Source organism: Perognathus longimembris, chromosome 12 (genome assembly GCF_023159225.1).
Source record: "Perognathus longimembris pacificus isolate PPM17 chromosome 12, ASM2315922v1, whole genome shotgun sequence".
NCBI lineage: Eukaryota > Metazoa > Chordata > Mammalia > Rodentia > Heteromyidae > Perognathus > Perognathus longimembris.
Genome location: NC_063172.1, coordinates 59,467,464 through 59,487,929, shown reverse-complemented (window position 1 = coordinate 59,487,929; position 20,466 = coordinate 59,467,464). Strand labels below are relative to the sequence as shown.

At 38.1% G+C, this 20,466-nt stretch overlaps 1 protein-coding gene across 1 annotated transcript in view; it reads left to right on the top strand.

The window, feature by feature from the left end:
- Positions 1 to 3,037: 3,037 nt before the first annotated feature.
- Positions 3,038 to 20,466, top strand: part of LOC125360792 (cholesterol 7-alpha-monooxygenase) — a 30,062-nt gene continuing 12,633 nt past the window's right edge. The window contains exon 1 of the mRNA XM_048358899.1: positions 3,038 to 3,145. The gene's annotated coding sequence lies outside the window, so the exon portion shown is untranslated. The remainder of the gene's footprint in view (positions 3,146 to 20,466) is intronic.

The following is a 20,466-nucleotide window of genomic DNA, read 5'->3' as shown; positions in this document are numbered from 1 at the left end:
GGGTCATAGGGGAGCTCTATGTTTAGTCTTCTGAGGAATCTCCATACCACTTTCCAGAGTGGCTGAACCAGTTTATATTCCCACCAACAATGAAGTAGAGTTCCCTTTTGGCCACATCCCCTCCAACATTTGTCATCGTTAGTTTTCTTGATACAGGACATTCTTACTGGGGTGAGATGGAATCTCAATGTTGTTTTGATTTGCATTTCTTTTATGGCCAGTGATGTAGAGCACTTTTTCATATGTCTCTTGGCCATTCTCATTTCCTCATCAGAGAAGTCTCTTTTTAAGTCTTTAGCCCACTTGTTGAGGGGGGTTATTGGTTCCTTGCAGTTTTGTTTTGGAGGAATGTAATTTTTTTAGTTCTCCATATATGTTAGATAATTCTAAATGGTGAAAAGCTAAAGCCATTCCCTTTAAAATCAGGAGCAAGACAGGGATGTCTGCTCTCTCCCCTTCTCTTCAACATAGTACTAGAATTCCTAGCCAGAGCAATTAGGCAAGAAGAAATTATAAAGGGGATCCAAATAGGAAAAGATGAAGTTAAACTTTCTTTCTTTGCAGATGACATGATTCTATACCTAAAGAACCCCATGGACTCTACCCCCAAGATACTACAGCTGATCCAAAACTTTGGCAAAGTTGCAGGATATAAAATAAACCCTCAAAAATCAATGGCCTTTCTATATGCCAATGACCAGAACACTGAGGCGGGAATCAGGATAGCAACTCCTTTTGCAATAGCCTCAAAAAACATAAAATACCTAGGAATAACCTTCACCAAAGAAGTGAAGGACCTCTATGATGAGAACTTTAAAAACATGAAAAAGTAAATTAAGGCAGAACTAAGGAAATGGAAAAAACTCCCATGCTCTTGGATTAGAAGGATTAATATAATCAAAATGGCAATATTACCAAAGACTATCTACAAATTCAATGCAATACCCATTAATATCCCAACACCATTTTTTTTAATGAAATAGAGGAAGCAATCCAGAAATTCATATGGAACAATAAAAGACCCAGAATAGCAAAAACAATCCTAAGCAGAAAGAACAATGCTGGAGGAATTACAATACCCAACTTCAAGCTGTATTATAAAGCTATAGTAATAAAAACAGCTTGGTATTGGTACCAGAACAGGCCTGAAGACCAACGGAACAGAATTGAAGACCCAAAAATGAACCCACAGAACTATGCCCACTTAATCTTTGATAAAGGAGCTAAAACAATAGGATGGAAGAAAGATAGCCTCTTTAACAAATGGTGCTGGCAAAACTGGTTCAACGCATGCAACAAACTAAAAGTAGATTCTTATATATCACCCTGCACCAAAATCAATTCCAAATGGATCAAAGACCTCAAAAATAAAACAGATTCCCTGAAAACACTAAAGGAAGGAATAGGAGAAACACTTGGGCTCCTTGGCACAGGACGGAACTTCCCTAACAATGACCCAGAAATGCTACAAATCAAAGAAAGCTTGGACAAATGGGACTGCATCAAACCGAAGAGCTTCTGCAGGGCAAAGGACATAGCTCGCAAGGTAAACAGAAAGCCCACATATTGGGAAAAGATCTTTACAGCCCATACAACGGACAAAGGCCTTGCCAGCATTTCCTTTCCCTGGATGATAGCCATCCTGAATGGAATGAGATGGAGTCTTAGTGCAGTTTCCTTTGTGGCTAAATGTTGAACATCTTCATGTATCTATTATCCATTTATCTTTCTTTTTCTGAGAACTGTCTGTTCAGCTCACTTGCTGGTTTATCAATGGAATTGTTTGTTCTTTCATTATTTAATTTATTGAGTTCTTTGTATATTTTAAATACCAATCTTTTATCTATTGAATAGCCCCATTCCGTGGGCTGTCTCTTGGTTCTGTGGACTGTTTCTTTTACTGTGCAGAAACACATGTAGTCTCATGTGTCAATTTTTGCTTCATCCTCCTGGCAACTGCAGTTCTATTCAGCTATTTATCTGTGCTTGTAACTTCCACTGTTTTTGCTATGTATTCCTCTAGTACATTCAGAGTTGGAGGTCTGATATTGCACTCTTTGGTCCATGTGGTGTTGATTTTTGGACATGGTGAGACAGAGGTGCAATCTTAGTCTGCCAATGGGTAGCCATTTTTGAGTGTATGCTTTCTGTCCCTTTGTCAAAAATGAGTTGGATGTAGCTGTGTTTTCTTTTTTGGGGGTCTTTTCTATTGTATCATTGGTCATTGAATCTGCTTTTATGCAACCACCAAGTTGCTTCTGTTATCATGGCTCTATCATGGTAGTGCAATTTGAAGTCCGGTATTATATCTTCAGTCCTCTACTGATGGTCTTTTTACTTTTTGCTTTACTTTTGCTTTGTTTTCTTTCTTTAATCAGCACCTATACCCTTTATCTATGATTTCATTTGAGTCCTGAATTTTTTGTTTTTGCAAGAGAAATCATGCATTATAAAATGCTAGCATATAAAACAGATAAAAAATGGTCTTGGTTTGACAAAATATAAGATTAGTTTATTATCATGATTGGATAGTCATGTGAGAGTTGAAATAGCATTTCTATCTGTCATAATTTGAGGTGAGGAAATCAGAACTCTACCCCTGCTCCACCAAGTGACCTGTCATTGAGTCTGTCTGTCCCCGAGATGAGGGATGACACACAATCTTGGGAAAGAATCTTGTCTTTGAGGGCCATTCGAGGACACAGATTAGCTCTGTGAGGCTAATTTGAGCTTTTTCCACAGCCATGGGGTAATCGGAGCCTGAAGAGAGGAAGTTCCACAGCTATGGGGTAATCTTGAGCATTTACTTCTGCCTCACTCTCCTCTAAAAATATTTAGAAAGAAAACATTTAGCATCTATTCTGCCATTTTGAAATGAAGCAACAATGTAACCCATGCAGTTTGGGCATTTGAGGGGGAGGTTCCAGAAAGAAGAACCCAGTTAACCAATGTAAGAGTTAGAAATCAACAATTTGCAACCTCTAAGTAAAAGTCTTGTGTCTGAACACAGACATCAGCAGATGACAAAATCCTTAGGGAAAGTTCGGAAGGAAACTCCATAGTGAAAGAAGCGGAGTTGCTTCTCCTGAATCCAGAAGATACAACACAGTAAAAGACAAACAAGGGAAACAGCTCCACAAAGAAGGTAAGAGTCCAATTCAGAGTGAATTGACCTATGCTAATGGCTTGGAAAAGCAAGATGTGGTAAAGTGTAGAGACTAGGGAATGAGCTTGAGAGAATCAAGAACTATAACCATGTGGGAATACCTGATTTACATCACTAAATGAGCTTTAATAAGCACTTTTGAAAAAAATTAAAAATATGTCAATGGAGATGCCATTGAATATTAAGAAATGATTCACTAATTATATTAAGTATGATAATGCCCTTGTGGCTATGTTAGATGTCCTTATATTTGAAAATTAGGTTAATGTGTTAAGAGATAAAATCATAGGATGTTTTGCACTTTCTTTAAATTTTTCCAGTCAAGCTGGGGATTTAGCTCAGCTGAAGAGTGCCTGCCTGGCAAGTGCAAGGCCTCGAGTTCGGTCCTCAGCTCTGGGGAAAAAAAAATCCCAAAACAAATTATTCCGGGCAAAAATAAGAAAAAGTGAAATGAGGTTGCAGGGATGGGGTGTGCAGATGTACTTTTTGTGTGTTTGTTTAAATGTTTATTCATTTTTATTAAGACGTAGTATTCATTATTAAGTAGTTGAACAAAGGTTTTTATTTTGTTTGAGGTTTTTTTTTTTTGGCAGTGTGTGTTTGTGTGTGTGTGTGTGTGTGCACACGCGCACAAACTCGGGGCCCAGGTGCTATTTCTAAGCTTTTCTGTACAAGGTTGGCTCTTTACCACTTGAGCCACATCTTCAGTTCCAACTTTTTGGTGCTAAATGTGCCTACTACTTAGCTGGTGCTAAACGTCTCTTGGACTTGCTTGCCGAGGCCAACTTTGAGCAGAGGTCCTCAGATCTCAGCTTCCTCAGTTGCTAGGATTACAGACATGAGCCACTGGTGCTTGGCTAGAAATGCTTTTGTTGTTCCGGATCGTTTATAAAATCCAATACTATTTCCAATATTGGCTTACTATGGGAATGCTGGGAGGGATTGAAATAAAAAAACTAATGTATATCAAACATTTACAGGTAAAGTTCTTGAGATATTGGAGGCTAAATAACCTGGAAGCTTTTCTTTTATAATCTATCTAAATATTAGGTAAAATCTAACAGTCACACCTTAGATGTCTAATGTGGCAATGCTTTCTTGTCTACCCTTTCTCTCAAGGCCCTCAAAGTCTCTTAAGGACACTGAGGGGTCTTGTTCCATTGGTCACAATGCTGCATTTTGCCATGTCTGTCACTCTTTGTCATTCCAACTTCCCAGTCTTTCCTTGTTTCTCCCCATTTGTTTCTCCCCTTTGTCACGTTTCCCTCACTTACTTAAGCCTTTTAATTGCCTACCTTTCCCCGGACACGTGGTATAGAGTTTAGTAGTAACTAAACACAAAAGTCACTGCTCAAAAATGCAAAAACTGCCAGAAAAAGAAGTGTGAAAGGCATATATTCTCTGACCTCGAGATAAGATAGATATATTTAAATGACATGTGACAGTCAAATGTTTTTTAAAAATATTTTAAAAGTTGGACCATATTTAAAAAAAAACCTGTGTATGTCAAAAATATCCACCTGGACAAAGGGAAAGGGTAAGTTTCAAATTAAGGTATGTCTCAAATTAAGTGATATGTAATTCACATAATATACAGTGTATTTCTATGCAAAATATATGCCATGAGCTGCTGAAATTCAATGAGAAAAAGGCAGTTGACTCAGTAGAAAGTTGGAAGAATATGAATAGACATTCCACTGAGGAGGAAATTCAAATAATCCATATGTATGGAAAGAATGCTGACCCTTATTAATAATCAGTAATACACCTCTTTGTATGGAAAGGAGTGGCATTTGTCATTCATGAGATTTTAAATTTATGCATCTGTAAGATACAAATGTTTGATGAGGCTGAGGAGACCTGGGAATATTTAGTTACCAGCACTTCAAAGAACAATTGTCTGTTCTGGAGAAGGTGAAAATGCAATAGCTAAAAATGAGAATTCCACTGATTACTTCCAACAAGATTTCTAAACTGTAGAACTGGGCACATTAGTAGATAATGGAATTAATTTGGTTACAAATACATCTTTTAGTAGACTGGGTTATAATAAAGTAGGCTAAGAAAAATACATTTCAATCGAAAGATAATCATAGGGAACCAATGAATCAGATGCATTAATATTTTTGAAAAGTACCATTATTTCTGTGTGTATATGCTGTCATGCCATAAAGCATTTCTTAATTGTGTTTTCTAGATGAAACTCTTATAGGGTGATACTTGAGGCACACATTTAAAAATTATTCATTATTTGTGTGAAATTAAAATATAACTGAGCATCTTGTATTAGTAAATCCAATAACCTTCACTGGCATATGGGCACAGGGAGAAATGCAAAGCAAGTAAATAGCCATTGCCAGGGAAGGTACAAATCAGTTTTGGGTGTTTGTTCAATGAACACACAAGAAAAGTTGCGGTTAAAATAAATTAGAACTATGTGTATTAAGCTGAATTTCAAAAACAAAGTGCCATGAAAGAAACTGACTTATGGGAAATGCATGCAGTGTAAAGCCTTAAATATTTAAAACAAGAACTAAGTCTCAGCAATAAAAAAATGACACAGACAGAACAAATAACCCAATTAATAAATGAGCAAATGAACAGTTCTCAAGGACATTAAGATATAAATTAATTTTCAATATCCTTAGCCATAAAGAAAATTCAAATTAAAACAATATTGATATTCCATCCTACTTTAATCAAAATTCCAGTCAAAATGGTCATCATCAAAATGAATATCAATCAAGTAATCAAACAAACAAGAAATACTGGTGAGGATATGGAGGAAAAAAAAGAACCTTTATACAATATTGGTAGGAATGTAAATCAGTACAGCCACTATGGAAATTTTTTAAAAGACTATACAAACACATGAAGTTTAATTCAATCAAAAAGAAGAATGAAGTTTTTGCAGGAAAATGGGTAGAATTGGAAATCATAATTTTGAGTGAAATAAACTAAACTCACAAAAACAAATGTTGCATGCTCTTTTTTTATATGAAGAATCAAAGGAGGGAAAAATAAATGATAACATGTCAAGTGGGAGCAGTTAGGGAGTGGAAAACAGTGGGAAGTGGGAGGAAAGGAGAGGATGGTGAAGAATGGGTATGGGCAAAGTGCTTTATGAAAATAGAAAAATTAGGGGCTGGGAATGTGCCTTAGTGGTAGAGTGCTTGGGTAGCATGCATGAAGCCCTGGGTTTGATTCCTCAGTACCACATAAACAGAAGAAGTCAGAGTGGCGCTGTAGCTCGAGGTAGAGTGCTGGCCTTGAGCACAAAGAAGCTTAGAGACAGAGCCCAAGCCTTGAGTTCAAGCCCCAGAACTAGAAAATGAAAAAGAAAAGAAAAGAAAGAAGGAAGGAGGAAGGAAGGAAGGAAGGAAGGAAGGAAAGAAGGAAAGAAAGATGAAATCTGTTAAAAGTGGTTTAGAGAGTGTAGGGAACAAGGAATAATAATAGAGGGGACAAGTTTGATCAAAGTACTTTGCATGCATGTATGGATATATCACAATATAAATCATTTGTGCAATTAGTGTATGCTAGCATACAGTATGTTTGAGGAGTTGGGTTCTGGTGGCTCACAGCTGTAATCTTAGCTACTTTGGAAACTCAGATTTGAGGATCACAGTTTAAAGCCACCCTGAGCAGGAAAGCCCATGAGGCTCCTTATCTCCAATTTACCACCAAAAAACCAGAAATGGAGTGGTGGCTCAAAGTGGAAGAAAGCTACCTTTAGCACAAAAGCTCAGGGAATATGCCCACACCTTGCGTTCAAGCCCCAGAACCAGTGTATTCACTCACACACACACACACACACACACACACACACACACACAATGGCTGAGTAAAACTTTTTTAAAAAATCAAGGAGGGAGGGAGAAAGAGAGAGAGAAGAGAGAGCAAGAGAGAGAGAGAGAGAAACACAAAGAAAAATATAAAGCTTGAGTATCTAGGTGCTGGTGGCTCACACCTATAGTCCTAGCTGCTTGGGATGCTAAAAATGTGAGGGTTGTGGTCCAAACAAGACAGGACAGGAAAGTTCATGAGACATCCCTTCTTAACTGAGAGCTGAGTGCTGTAGAACATGCTTGTCATCCTAAAGCATGTGTGGCACAGAGGTTGGGAGGGTTGCCGTTCCAGGCCAACCAGGGTAGAAAAGTCTGTAAGACTTCATTGGAATGGAGGGAAGCTGGACAAGCTACCAGTCCTGTCATCTCAGCAACCACAAGATGAACTATGGCTGAGGTGAATGCCGAGGAGAAACCCAACCTCACAAATAACCAGTAAACCCATGCTGGAGGCACAACTCATTTGTAGAGTGCCTGACTATCAGATACAGGGCTTGAGTTTTAAACCACAGCACTATTCGAGGAAAAAATGTGCCAGCAATATTTTATGTTTCATGGAGAAACTTATGGAAAGCAGATAAGCAGTACTGAAACAATAAAATCAAACTTAGGCCACATGTGGTGGGATAAGCCTGTAATTCTAGCTACTTTGGTGAAAGTAGGAGAACCGAGGCTTAAGACTAGCCAGGGCAAAGTTTAGCTGGAGAATTTCCCTGAATAATAAAACTAAAAGCAAAAGGATTGAGGGTATGGCTCAAATAGTAAAGCATGGGGCCTTGAGTCAATCCTTAGTATCTCAAAATTAAAAAAAAATTAAGATAGAGAGGTCTATCTACCTAGGGACTTCAACTATATAGACAATATTTTCGTTATGTAAGTAGGCAAGGAGCAGTCTATGCTTCTGCATAAATAAAGAAAATGTGTCTCACCACATCTCTCCCATGTTGGAGATTAATCCCCATTGTGAAGTAATGAGGATAAAAACAAATTAGACCATAATTTGATTATTGAAATTAGAGGTCGTTGAGAAATGGTTAGGATTGTACAAGGTCATCAAGGAAGGGTTTCTATGATTGAAGGCTGGTGAATTTTTAAGAAAAGGGAGAGAGGCACACATATACACAATATATAAACAACATATACACAAAACATGCTCCTTGTCTTGTGGTTCGCTACACTGACTTGGAGCTCTACATGTAGGAAGCCATTTCTTTACAGCTTACCCAGTCTGTATAACTGTGTTAACTGTAATAGAAAAAAGACTAAAAGAGGGCACATAAGAATTCATTATAATGTTTTGATACCAAGAATATTAAAAAATGGAAATTAACCTTCTCTGTCAATTAAAAGAGTGATAAATAACTGGCAGCCATATTTTCTCCACCACAGAAGGCATCAATGGAGTCCATTCCTCTGAACAATAGAAATTGAATGGAAATAGGTAACCTTTATGGAAGAAACGGAACTGTATTATCAGAAGAAAATGGAATGGAGATTTTGGATTATGTATATGGTCATGTGAGTGGTGCTAGGACAGAATATTGGGGGATCTGCTTGAGTAGGGGACTAAGAAACCTCTTAGGAACTATTCATAAGTGGCCCACAAGTGCAATCAATAACCAGAGAATTCTGTAAACTCATTTTTTTTTTTTTTGCCAGTCCTGGGGCTTGGACTCAGGGCCTGAGCACTGTCCCTGGCTTCTTCTTGCTCAAGGCTAGCACTCTGCCACTTGAGCCACAACTCCCCTTCTGGCCATTTTGTGTATATGTGGTGCTGGGGAATCGAACCCAGGGCCTCATGTATACAAGGCAAGCACTCTTGCCACTAGGCCATATCCCCAGCCCCTGTAAACTCATTTTTTGAGGAACTTGTTCACAGCTGTGAGAGGAGAAAAATCCTTCTGTCTAGTTGGATAACAAGACTCCTTATCAGACATTGGGAACACAAGACAGGACAGCATTTTATCTTGTGGAAAACATTTGATAAGAATGGAAGTAGAAGTCAACTAACTTCGCATCCCAGAACAAGACTGAAAAGAAGGCAGAGGAAAAGAAGGACAAAGCAGTCTGGACAGAGAGTAAGAAAAAGCTACTCTCTTCCATGGAGGGCAAGTAGATACTCCCAAGGCCAGAAGAGAGGGAAAAGAATCAGGAGCAAATGACAATGGTGTCCTGTGTCCCTCTGACTTCTAACACCACAAACACAACATACTCTACATTCACTTAGGGACAATGTTTCTTCCTAAATGGTCAAGCTTCACTTATGGCACACAGAACACACTGAGTTGGGAGGAATTTGAAGTCTTCATGGAGGTAGGGGATGCTGTTAAGAGAACAAAATAGAGGGGCTGGGGATATAGCCTAGTGGCAAGAGTGCCTGCCTCGGATACATGAGGCCCTAGGTTCGATTCCCCAGCACCACATATACAGAAAACGGCCAGAAGCGGCGCTGTGGCTCAAGTGGCAGAGTGCTAGCCTTGAGCGGGAAGAAGCCAGGGACAGTGCTCAGGCCCTGAGTCCAAGGCCCAGGACTGGCCAAAAAAAAAAAAAAGAGAACAAAATAGAAAAATAAACCATACTTCTTGGGGTAGAATATAAAACAGGAAAACACTTTTTATGTGTTTTGTTGTTATTTGTCTATTGAATTTCTGGCCAAAGGCAGCCTGGAAAAACAGAGATTATATTTAGAAATTTAAAAAGGTTTCTAAACTCAGCTACTTGGGAGGCAGAGATTGGGAAGAGCTATGTCCTGGGTGAAAAGAAGACATCCTTTCAAGAAATAACTAAAGCATAAAGGGCTGGTAGCAAGGCTTGTGTGATCTGTCTAATTTAAACCTGCATACCTCTACAAAAGAAAGTAGGAAAAAAATCTTCTTTCTTATTTTCCTACTACCTAATGACAATGCGTATTAGCTTGTCATTTAAGTGTTACTAATTCACTCAATTTGTTGGAAATATTCTTGAGATTCACCTGTGTGAGGGTGATGTTCCCTCTTGTCTTTTGCAATATATAGTAAAAGAGATTTTATATACCAGTTTTCAAACCTGGAGTGGAGAGGCAAAAGTCTAGTGTTAGCATTTATAAAGAGTCCTAAGTAGCTAAATCTTGGGATCTTTAATACTAAGTCTTGGAGCTAGTAGAGAGAGAGGGTGGTAAAATAGATGAAGATAATTATGGTTTCCGTTGGCAGTTAGTTTATGAAACTTCTAATTTTTAAAGCTAGATTCTCACAAGAGAAAATTTAAAGTACTTGCTCAAAATAGTTCCAAGCAAGTGTCAGTGCTTCATGCCATCATACCCCCTTAACCAGTTTGAGTGACAATCAAAAGAATGTCACTTTCTTTCCCTAGCTAATTGCTTACATACTCAACTCCCTAAAAACACCCAAGATCCCCTCAAATTTTTCTTAGCAAGATGGTTTAAGACTCCAAAGGACTCATTTAATCCAAAGGGGGCCAGTCTTGTGCAAATTTTCATCTATTCATGAGTTGATTCTAGATTTTTTAAATATTATTTCATGATTAAAAAGCAATTCCAGGGCTGGGGATATGGCCTAGTGGCAAGAGCGTTTGCCTCGTATACATGAAGCCCTGGGTTCAATTCCCCAGCACCACATATATAGAAAATGGCCAGAAGTGGCGCTGTGGCTCAAGTGGCAGAGTGCTAGCCTTGAGCAAAAGGAAGCCAGGGACAGTGCTCAGGCCTTGAGTCCAAGCCCCAGGAATGGCCCAAAACAAAACAAAACAAAAACAAAAACCAAAAAAAGCAATTCCAGCTGGTAATGTCAAACACAAATGGTGAAGACTCAGCTTCGTACCAACAGCTATATGAATATTCACTCACTGGTGATGAGAATGCAAAATTGTACAGCTATTATGATAGCTTACAAAGATTAACACAGTCTCCCAACACTACTGATGACTACCAACATTACTATGGCTTCCTCATATTTATAGTGTCCCCTTTTTAAGTTTTCAGTTACCTGAAGTTAACTATGGCTCAAAATTATTGAGTGAAAAATACCAGGAAGAATCCATTATTTATAAAGTATGTGTCTTTCTGAGTTGCATATTGCAACCTTTCTCCATTCTTGTCATCCCCTCTGGGATGGGAATCATCCATTTACCCTGCATAGCCACACTGTGTAGACAAGTCACTTAGCAGGCATCTCAGCCATCTGATCAACTATGTAGATACTACAGTGCTTCTGTTTTTACAACACTTATTTTTACTTAAAAGCTCCCAAACACAACAGTGACATTGGTTATTTGGCTATATCTCAGAGAAGCATAAAAGAACTCAATTAAGTAGAAAGGACAGCATACAAAGCAAGTCTGAAAGCACATTCCATATAGGCATTGTGTTATCTCATGTTTTCCATAAAGATGAGTAAAGTGCAATTAAGACATTTTGAGTGAAAGGGAAAGACCACATTTATATGCCTTTTATTACATTATATTGTTCTACCCTATCATTAGCTGCTTAAAGTCCCTTAAAACACCAAATATATGAAATAAATTTTGCCATAAGTATATATGTATGGGAAAAAATAGTATATGTTGGGTATGGAGTCTTCATGGTTTGTCCACTTGGGACCTTGGAATATATCCTCTATCAGCACTTAACTACAAAGACAGTATCAGTGCATATAGTTATACACTAGAGGGCAGTATGTACATTTACCTTGCTAAGTGATGTTAGATCACATTTCTAGCACACAAAAATATTTGTGCTAAAAACAATAAAATTTGCTCAAACAATAAAAAAAATTCTTGTACTATTTGCATATCACTATATGGTTTTTTAATGTGGTTGTAACATGTCTGATGTTGTCCAGAAATGCACAATATAGGAAAAAGGCAAGCCAATGTATAAAACCATTTATAGACTTGAAGAATATTCTATAATGACATTCTATAAAAGCAGGTAAATCTATCAATTACTACTAATATACAGTTATTATACAATTGCAAATATATATGCAACTAACAACAAATTCTGAAAATATGTGAAAACAAAAACTACATAATTGAAGAAAGATACAGATAATTTAACAATTATAGTTGAAGACCTCAATACCTCACTTTAATAATGGATAAGTAATAGGAGGCAGCCAATAACAAACTAAAAGACATGATAAGCCCTGTAGGCAAATGATACCTAACAGATATTCTTAGCCCACTCTATCCAACAATAGCAGAATACATTTTTACGATTTTCTACTCTTTTCTTTGAATTTAGATCTCAATCATCATTACTCTGCTCCTTTCAGCCCCTTCATCTCACTACTCTTAACTTCTCTCCCTAAAATTACTTATCACCTCTAAGTGAGGGTTCTATACTACCTCTAAGATGTTCATAGTCTATGGATTCCAGGTATTGGCCCTCTAGGTAGACTGTACTTGTATTCAATTTGAGTGTGTCAAAGGGGTTCATTGAGTATTCCTTTCAGCCCAGATAAATCTAAACAAAGGACAGATTTGTGCACTGGTTATAAAAGTATATAATCCAACTCCAGAATCACAGTCCCCCTTCCCATAACCTAATATATTGAAGCACTGATCAGCACTGATCAGCGCAATTGCAGGGCTCAGGGTTGATTTTTGTCTTAACTGTGTTCTGTGGGAGAATTGAATCTGTTTTCATATCCAAAAAAAGAGAGGGGAAATTTACATGTGACAGTGAACTTCTAAAATTTCTACAGCTACTGGGATTGGGACCGGGTTGGTTCATGCCTTAAAATAGTGGTCTGTTATGCTATTGATTTGCAGTCTTTCCCAAATGGGCACAAGGAAAATGGCATGCCAGGGGATTTCAACCCCCCACTCAAAATAAATAGGCAATAGAGGAGTCAATGAAAAACCTAGAGGATAGTCCTCAAAGTGTTCTACAAACACTACTGGTAAATGTGATTAATGAAAAGATAGAAAGCATGAAGGCAGCTATACATGAGTGCCAGGAGGCTAACCAAAGATCTATAGAGGAATTCATGGCCTCCACAAACAGAAACCTCAATGAATTCCAACAGAAAGAAAAGGAGTCCAATGAGAAGATAGCCACTCAGCTAAAAGATTTGAGAGAGAGCACTCAGATAAAAATTAGGTCCATAAAGGACCTAAAAGAAAACTATAGCAGACATATGGAAGCCATAAAGAATGACCTATTAGAAGGAAGAGAGATTAAAAAAAAACACAGCAAAGTAGAAAGTCTAGAATGAAGAACAGATGATGCAGACGATTGAATCTCTGGAATTGAAGATAGTGTAGACTTTATGGAGAAAGAACAAAAATAATTCAAAATTAATCAAAAAAGAAAAGAAAAGCAAGACAAATCGCTCCAAGATACAACCAAGAAGCCCAATTTAAGGCTAGTAGGTATTGAGGAGAACCTAGAAAATTAAGTTAATGGAATAGGTAATTTGTTTAACTGAATACTAGCAGAGAACTTCCCAAATATCCAGAAGGATGACCCCATCCAGATACTAGAAGCTTTTAGAATCCCAAACAGACCAGACGAGGACATTGCACCAACATATTGTCATTTGCACAGGATCAATAGAGACCAAGGAAAGAATCCTTTAAGCTGCCAGGGAGAAGAGAACAATCACATATAAAGGAAAACAAATCAGACTTACTCCAGATTTCTCAGCAGAGACCATGAAAGCAAAGAGAACCTGGAATGAAGTATGCCATACCCTAAAGAAAAATAACTACCAACCAAGAATACTGTACCCAGCCAAGCTCTCATTCATGGCTGAGAGTCAAATAAAAAGCTTCCACAGCAAGGAAAAACTAAAACAGTAGATCTCCACCGAAAGAGCATTACAGAAAATTCTCAAAACTGTTCTTCACATTGAAAAATCAACAAGAATATCATGCTGGCAGAGAAATGGAATCGGAATAGAAAACCAGGTTACTTGAGCAAGAAGTAGAAAGGCACAGCCCTTAAAAAGTTAGATATAATGGAAAGAACTTAGAAGCACCTCTCAGTTCTAACATTCAATATCAATGGACTTACCTCTCCTATTAGATGACATAAACTGAGAAGTTGGATCAAATAGCAAGATCCATCTTTCTTCTGCCTTCAAGACACACATCTTTCCCACAAAAGCAAACCTATTCTGAAAGTGAAAGGCTGAAACAAATCTGTCAAGCAAACAGCCCCCATAAACAGGCTGGGTTGCAATCCTAGTATCAGATAAAATTGACTTCAAATTAAAATTAGATGGTTACTACATACTAATACAGGGATCTCTCCTACAGGAAGATATAACCATCTTAAATATCTATACACCAAATGCTAGAGTACCCAACTTCATCTAACAAACACTACTGGCTCTAAAAACACAGAGATCCAAACACATTGATTGCTGGAGACATTAACATACCACTGTAACATCTGGCTAGACCAACATGCCAAAAATTCAACAAAGGAAGCTCATAACTAAATAATCACATAGATCAACTAGACTTAAAACTGACATCTACAGAATATTCCACCCACCAACACCAGAATATACGTTTTGGCAGCACATGGAATGTTCTCCAAAATAGATTACATTTTAGGGCACAAAGCAAATACATACAAATTCAGAAATATTGAAAACATTCCCTGCATCTCTCAGACCACAAAGGAATAATATTAGAGCTCAACACTAAAAGCCACCATAGAAAATCCTGCAACTCATTAATACTGAATAACATATTGCTGAACTGCCAGTGGTCATTGAAGAAATCAGAACAGAAATGCAAATGTTCATGGTATTTAACCAAACAAGCACACAAAATACCAGCTCCTTTGGGACACAGCAAAGGCAGTACTCAGAGGAAAATTTACACCTACATCAACAAATTGGAGAAAAAACAATCCAACAATTTAGTGATTCACCTAAGGCTCCTTGAAAAAGAGCAACAAGCCAAACCCTAAGCCAATAGATGGAAGCAAATAATTAAAATTAAATCAGAATTAAATAAATTAGAGTCCAAAATAACTATAGAAAAAAAATCAACAAAACAAAGAATTGGTTCTTTGAAAAAAATTAACAAAATGGACAGACCCTTAGCAAATCTTACCCCAAAAATGAAGAGAGCACACTCAAACAAGCAAAAGCAGAGATGAGAATGGAAGCATCATGACAGATTTAGAATATTATAAGGGAATATTTCACAAAACTATATGCTAACAGATTTGAGAATCTGGAAGAAATGGATGAATTTCAAGCAAATACTTCTATGCCCAAACTTAACCATGAAGATTTAAACCTACTAAACAGACCCACATCAAGTAATGAAATAGAAAGAGCAATAAGAGATCTCACATCCAAGAAATGTCCAGGTTTTGCTGGATTCACAGCAGAATTCTATGAGGCCTTCAAAGCAGAATTCACACCAATATTCTCAAATTCTTCAATGAAATTGAAAGTAAAAATTCACTACCAAACAGTCCATGAAGCTAAGATAACCCTTATCCCAAAACCAGAGAGGGACTCATCAAAGAAAGAGAACTATAGACACATTTTTTTGATGAACATCGGTGCAAAACTTCTCAACAAAATTCTGGCCAAACATCTTCCACAAATCATCAAAAAATTATACACTGTGATCAAATTGGATTCATTCCAGGGATGCAAAGCTGATTTAATATACGCAAGGCAATTAATGTAATTCACCATGCCAATAGAAGCAAAAACAAGAATTACATGATTGTTTCTATAGATGCTGAAAAAGCATTTGACAAGATCCAACACCCATTTATGATGAAAGCTTTGGAGAAACTAGTAATCTGGGGAACATTCCTGAATATAATAAAGGCTGTGTATGACAAACCTACAGCTAGTATTACACTTAATAAAAGTTAAAAGCCATTTCCTTTAAAAATCAGGAGAAAGACAAGGATGTCTGCTCTCTCCACTCCTCTTCAACATAGTACTAGAACATAGCCAGAGCAATAAGGCAAGAGGCAAATATAAGGGGGATCCAAAAAGGGAAAGATAAAGTAAAACTTTCTCTCTTTGCAGATGATAAGACTCTGTTACTTGAGCTTATCCAAAACTTGGGCAAAGTAGCAGGATATAACATAAATCCTCAAAAATCAATGGCTTTTGTAAATGCAAATAATGAGAATAGTGAGGCTGAGATCAGGAAAGCAACTCCCTTTGCAATAGCCTCAAAAAATTAAAATACTTAGGAATAACCTTAACCAAAGAAGTGATAGACCTTTATGATGAGAACTTTAAAAACCTGGAAAAGGAAATTAAAGCAGAACTAAGGAAATGGAAAAAACCTCCCATGCTTCTGGATTGGGAGGATTAACATCTTGAAAAAGGCAATACTACCAAAGGGTATCTACAAATTCAATGCAATACCCATTGATATCCCAACACCATTCTTTAATGAAATAGAGGAAGCAATAACAAAAATTCATATGGAACAATGAAAGACCCAGAATAGCAAAAAAAAAAAAAATCCTAAGCAGGAAGAACAATACTAGAGCCATATCAATACAAAACTTCAAACTCTATTACAAAGCTACAGTAACAATAATAATTTTTAAAACCATCTTGGTATTGGTATAGAACAGGCCTGAGGATCAATAGAATAGAACTGAAGACCCAGAAATGAACTCACAGACCTATGGCCATTTAATCTTTGATAAGGGAGCCAAAAAAAAAAATAGGATGGAAAAAAGACAGCCTCTTCAACAAATGTTGCTGGCAAAATGGATTAAACACCTATAACAACACAAAGCTAGATCCTTATATATCACCTTGCACCAGAACCAATTCCAGATCGATCATAGAACTCGAAGTAAAAGCAGATGCCCAGAAAACCTTGCAGGAAGGAATAGGAGAAACATTTGTGCTCCTTGGCACAGGCCGAACCTTTCTTAATAAAGGCCCAGGAACACAGCAAATCAAAGAAAGGTTGGAGAAAATGGAATTGCATCAAACTGCAGAGCTTTTGCACGGCAAAGGATAAAGTTAACAAGATAAATAGAAAGCCCTCAGATGGGGAGAAGATCTTCATTGGCCATTCAAAAGACAAGGGGCCTCATATCTAAAATACACTTAGAACTTAAAAACTTAAGCTCCCCCAAAACAAATTCTCAAAGAAACAACTGACTGCCCTTTCAATAAATGGAGGAAATGAGCAATGGTCCAGAAGCCTATGAAAAAGTGCTCAACATCCCTGGCCATAAAAGAAATGCAAATCAAAATAACATTAAGATTCCACCTCACCCCAATAAGAATGGACATTATCAAGAAAACTAATAACAACAGATGTTAGTGGGGATGTGGCCAAAAGGGAACCCTACTACACTGTTGGTGGGAATTTAAACTTGTTCAACTACTCTAGAAAGCAGTGTGGAGGTTGCTCAAAAGCTAAACCTAGAGCTCCCCTATGACCCAACAACCTTGCTTTGGGGCAGGAGTTTAAACTTGTTCAACAACTCTAGAAAGCCGTGTGGAGGTTGCTCAAAAGGCTAAACCTGGAGCTCCCCTATGACCCAACAACCCTGCTTTTGGGCATTTACCCAAAGGATTACAAGCAAGATCACACTAAAACTATCAGCACAACTATATTAATCACAGCATAATTTGCCATGGTTAAAATATGGAACCAACTCAGAGGCCCCTCAGTAGATGAATGGATCAAGAACAATGTGGTACTTACACACAATGAAATTCTATGCTTTTATCAGAAATAATGACATAGCCCCATTGGTGAGGAAATAGAAAGACTTGGAAAAAATCATACTAAGTGAAGTGAGCCAGACCCAAAGAAACATAGACTTCTATGGTTTCCCTCATTGGGAATAATTAGTATATGTCTAGGATAGTGCTAGCAGAGGGTCACAATAGCTCAAGAGTTATGTACATATGAACACATAAGATGATACTCAGCAAAATGAACTCCAAGTTTTAGAAATAAGTTGTTTATCATTGTTGTTGTTAGGCTCAATGTACCACTTGAAATTATGCCATTTTCTTTTATCTTTCTTCCCATGGTTTTACCCCTGTTGTCACTGGGTACACCGGGTTTTGTACACCGGGTATTGTATATATGTTTATCAGAACTAGGGAAGGGGAACACCAAAATGAAGAGACAGTGGGTAAAAGGTGAACCAATGCAACAAGAATACTTACAAGAAAAACCAACTGTACAACTCTGGGATGGAGTGGGGAGGAAATTGGGGAGTGGGGAAGGCGGAAGAAAAATGATGGAGGAGGTAACAAGTTTGATAAGAAATGTACTCACTGCCTTATGTATGAAACTGTAGCCTCTCTGTACATTACTTTGACAATAATTTTTTTAAATTGACAACCTTGGAGGTTCAGGAGATGGGGGAAGGAAGATGAGAGAGAATCAAGAGAGAAAGAGAGATCAAGGGATTTTTGCCAGTGAGCCACATCCCCAGCCCTGTTTATCTCATTTCTAAAAAGAAACTGCACACAAATATGGCATTCATTGGTATGTGTTCTTTTTATTGTGTAATTCCTCCAGGGGAAGTATCCATAGTTTGTCTATCTCTGATCCTTTGGCTAGGGTATAATTGGATTGGAATATATGTTCTCTGAGATCCAGAGCAAGTTGTCTTCCCATACAACACAGTGGTATAGAGTGCTACTTGGCTGGGGATAGGGCCTAGTGGCAAGAGTGCTTGCCTCGTATACATGAGGCCCTGGGTTCAATTCCCCAGCATCACATATACAGTAAACGGCCAGAAGCGGCGCTGTGGCTCAAGTGGCAGAGTGCTAGCCTTGAGAAAAAGAAGCCAGGGACAGTGCTCAGGCCCTGAGTCCAAGGCCCAGGACTGGGGAAAAAAAAAAATAGAGTGCTACTCCACACTCTTGTGTACAAATGCGCAAGAAATTGTAGTCTATGGAGGAACTCAGGTAAATTGAGGCCTTTTGGCTATGAAAGCCCTTTCTTCATCAGGATACTCATTTACCCTTTCCTGCTGTAATGGAAAATCCACAGGGCAAGGGTCACAGCTGTGGTGTTTGCCTCGTGTCCCCACTGCTGACTCAGTGCTTGGCAAATGTGGGTACTATTCAGTGTGTGTGTGGTGGGGGGGGGGGGGAGACAGAAAATAGATACAAATTTACCAGCTGAAACAGAATAACAAAGAAGAGTAGATAAGGAGTTGGACAGAGGCAGCATTTATTCAATATTCCAAGTAAATCACTATGCTAACAACATATCACATCAAGATGGCATGAAACCTATGCACAGAAACTTAGGCAGGGTACTCCTTTGGAAATGTTTTAGGTATTTTCTTGTAATCTATGCATGGTTTTGAGGACTGCAACAAGCTGTCTGAATTCCTATCCTCTAGATTATTATAGGCAGCACATTAGTACTCTAAGAGATACTAATTGTGGACATGAGACAAGGGCAAGAAATGACATCCTTGGAAGCCAAGTGTAAAGTATGTACACAAGAAAACTCGCATAAATATGTATAGCCAAGCCTCTGCTTCTCTGTGGGTCTATGGGTATATATGTGTTTCCTGCATTTTTGTTGTAAGCCAGGCACTGGTGGCCCATGCCAGTAATACTAGCTACTCACGAGGATGAGATCTGAGGATTGTGGTTCAAAGCCAGCTGGGGAAGAGAAGTTCCATGAGACTCTAATCTCCAGTCAAATACTCAGGAAAAAGCTGGAAGTGATGCTATGGCTCAAGTGGTAGAGCACTAGCCTTTAGTACAAAGAGGCTCAGGGACAACACCCAGGTGCTGAGTTCAAGTCCTAGGATTGGAAAAAAAGAAGAAATTGGTAGTGAATTGCAAGAAACAGATGAGAATACATGATCAAAAGATAAACACCAACCAGGCTCTGGTTGATAAGTCTGTGGTGTTCTGAAAAAGGGTAAGGAAGAATGCCATGTGGACGTTTTCTGATGATGTAAATATACTTTTTCTTTATCATTTTGAAAACTTTATTTCCACATCATTATAGATATACAGGAAGTTTGTTGTCACTTGTCTGGAGAGTTAGCTTTAGAGGTTAACTTGTCTGGATATTATATTGGTGTTTGCTCTGACTCTGACACTCTGTTGTGATTGGCCTTATAAAGGTTTGACTCACTTAAGATGTGTAAAAATATATACTTTAGGGCTGGGGATATGACCTAGTGGCAAGAGTGCTTGCCTCATGTACATGAGGCCCTGGGTTCCCCAGCACCACATATACAGAAAATGGCCAGAAGTGGTGCTGTGGCTCAAGTGGCAGAGTGCTAGCCTTGAGCAAAAAGAAGCCAGGGACAGTGCTCAGGCCCTGAGTCCAAGCCCCAAGACTGGCCAAAAAAAAAAAAAAATATATATATATATATATATATATACTTTAAGATACGTAAGCAGAGATATGTAAACAGAGCTAAAGACTTCTGCTACTGCAGATTTGCCAAACACACTTATATTCTGAAGACTCCGTCAGTTTGGTTCTTCG